The sequence below is a fragment of the Ochotona princeps genome, chromosome 2 (genome assembly GCF_030435755.1).
Source record: "Ochotona princeps isolate mOchPri1 chromosome 2, mOchPri1.hap1, whole genome shotgun sequence".
In the NCBI taxonomy this organism is placed as follows: Eukaryota; Metazoa; Chordata; class Mammalia; order Lagomorpha; family Ochotonidae; genus Ochotona; species Ochotona princeps.
This window is the reverse complement of record NC_080833.1, coordinates 95,806,410-95,809,456: the sequence shown is the minus strand read 5'-3', so window position 1 is coordinate 95,809,456 and position 3,047 is coordinate 95,806,410. Positions and strand designations below refer to the sequence as shown.

Sequence of the window (3,047 nt, the reverse complement as noted above, 5' to 3'; positions counted from 1 at the left end):
AGGGTCGCTCCAGAGCTCCCCACCCCAACACACACACACATACACACACACACACACACACACACACACACACACAAATTAGAATAAACAGAGAACAACAGAGAAAGCTTAGAATCAGACAGGAAACGGTCAGTGTGGACTCACACATACCTTACTAGGTAGGACACAAAGATTAGTTACTCCTCAATAAGGTATTGAAGATTTCTCTGCACACCTCTCCTAAAACTGTTTTGCACTTCAACTGTTGACATATGCCTTGTTAGTTATAAGCCAGTTTAGACTATCCTAAAATCTGCCAAGTTCAGCAAAATTATGCTTCAACACTATAAACTGCTAAATACTAAAATGAAAATAGACATGAGACAGCTGAATAGTACCCTATAGCCATTTTAAGGTGTATAGCAGCCGTTCTGTGTATAAACTAAAATTGAAATGTCAATGAAGTAGTCACAGGATATGGTTAAGAACTTGCATTTTTTAACATATTTGTTACTGAATTCCATGTCAATTAATTCCATAATGTTGTAAATTGTTGTTGATGCTATGTTGTGGATTTTAATTGATCGGGATGATATTCTGTCAGCTCTGCCTTCAGACCAGAGATGGTCTCCCCAATAAACCATTGAATTTATCTGGACAATAAGATGCTGAACTCTATGCTTGCAATGAAAGAATCTTGACTGATTTTGAACTGTAATACTGCACCAAGGTGGAGGAATCCCCCATGGGGGGAGGGTATGGAGAGGGGTTGGGGGAATCCCAGAGCCTATGAAACAGTGTCACATAATGCAATGTAATTTAAAAAAATGATAACCTTGGGGAAAAAACATGTTCTTTCATTCAATTCTCTTCATGGTCCTATGTGGTAGCTCTTAGCGACACCCCTAATTTTCAAATGAGGACCTTGGGGACCCTAGTGATTCAGGAACACACCCAAGGTTCACTGGAGGAACTACAGTGATTTAGAGCTTACAAGTGGGGTTGGACCTTTAATAGAAAGGTCACAACAGTGGGCAGGGTCAGGCCGTGAGAGGTCTCAGCAGTTTTACTGAGCAGTGGGAACTTTATGCTGCTGGGCAGGGCAAGGCATGACTGGCTCTGCTTTTCAAGGTCACTTTGGCAGCAACACAGAAAGGGAACTGGGGGCTGCAAAGCAAAGTGGCCCATTGGAGGAAGGTTGAAGGTCCAGGGGACAGAGAATGAACTTAAGATTAAGTCAGTGACATTAGCAATGGAGAAGACCTCAGCACCAAAATATAAAATGGGCAGGAATTCGCAGCCACTCAAAGAGAAAAATTCTCATGTCCAAGTGTGAGTCCTGGGCCCAGCACAGTGGCCTAGCAGATAAAGTCCTCACCTTGAATGCCCCAGGATCCCATATGGGCGCCGGTTCTAATCCCCAGCTCCACTTCCCATCCAGCTCCCTGCTTGTGGCCTGGGAAAGCAGTCGAGGACGGCCCAATGCATTGGGCCCCTGCACCCGCATGGGAGACCTGGAAGAGGTTCCTGGTTCCTGGCTTTGGATCGGCGCGCACCGGCCGTTGCGCTCACTTGGGGAGTGAATCATCGGACGGAAGATCTTCCTCTCTGTCTCTCCTCCTCTCTGTATATCTGACTGTAATAACATAAACAAATCCTTAAAAAAAATATATATATATATATATAAAATAAATAAATCTTTAAAAAATAAAAAACCAAGTGTGAGGCTGGCCATGGTGCTTGGAAGGATTGGCCAAATGGTCCTTTTATAGCCTCTCCATCTGTGAAACAGGGAACACAATGTAAGAGGGAATACCATTGGCCATCTGTCAGAATTCTCCACTTGACTGTGAGCTCCTCCAGGGCATAGCCTGTGCCTCACCAGCCTTTATGTTGCCCATACGCAGCACTGTGCCTGGCATACGCTAAGGCCTTATTGCTGATTCTTCAGTGGACTGAGTGGTTAGGACTGAACACAGGAAGAATCAAGGATGATACCAGATGTCTGCCTTGGCTGGCTGATGGATGGTGGTGCCATGATCATGAGCATGGCCCATTCGGGGAGACTGTCACAAAGGGAGGTGGCAGCAGAGTGAGTGACAGCCCAGGAGTGGGAAGTTTTCAAGTCTGGGAGGAGTTGCCCGGGTGTTAAGTATTGAACTTCCTTTCTTTTTTTTTTTTTTTCCAAAACAACAGATCTTTTATTGCATTAACAAAATGACTCAAGAAACAATCCAAGACCTTACTTCAACAGCTGGGCAACTTTAGATCTTACTGAACAGGCTGCTAAACTATTCCTTTTTCAGAGACATAGATACCATCCAAAAATTTCCCAATATCCTTATTTTTAACTGTGGTTGCCTGTTGAATCAAAGCAGCTGAATTTGAAACAAGTTTGATATCATTTCCTTCAAGGACTAATTCATTTTTCTGGGCTTGAAATACTGAACAAGAAACACCTGGCCTCATCCAAAACCATCAGATGTACTTTTCACCCAGGAAGTTCCGAATTTCCACCAGAGATCCGATCTCCTGAATTACCATGTTGATGGGGAAGTGACCTCATCTTGTAGCAGAAGCCCAGTATAACTCCCTTGATCATGTTCTGAACGTGAGTACAGGTGGTGTGAACAGTGGCCAGTTCCTTGTGATTTCCCCACCATATGTCAACTCAGAGCCTCTTCTTTCCCAAGAGGCTGAGTTACACATTGACGTGATTGAAGTCCTTTCGCAGGGTTCCTCTGGGCCCCTTCACAATCACTGTGTGCCCCTTCAGACTGATGTTGACATTTTCTGGAATGGTGATAATCTGATTGCTGAGAATGGTCTTCATTCTTGCAGTAGATGCGGCAAAGAGCTCTTTTTAGCTTTCAAAGACAAACACGCGCATGCACACACATGGCTCCAGACTAGGTGGAGCCACCTTGGCTTTCTCTGTGACTGGACAATGCACCCTCCTGTGAACCTGCCCCATGCCCAGTCTGAGCTGGATGTTACGACCATGCGGGGAACTGAAGGCATCTTCCACATCTCCTGATCTAGGAGAAGGATAGCCTGCTTGTGCTCCT

At 44.8% G+C, this 3,047-nt stretch overlaps 1 pseudogene; it reads right to left on the bottom strand.

Annotated features, from left to right (window-relative positions):
* Nucleotides 1-2,227: 2,227 nt before the first annotated feature.
* Nucleotides 2,228-2,831, bottom strand: LOC101526142 (large ribosomal subunit protein uL6-like; annotated as a pseudogene).
* Between the last annotated feature and the right edge of the window lie 216 nt (nucleotides 2,832-3,047).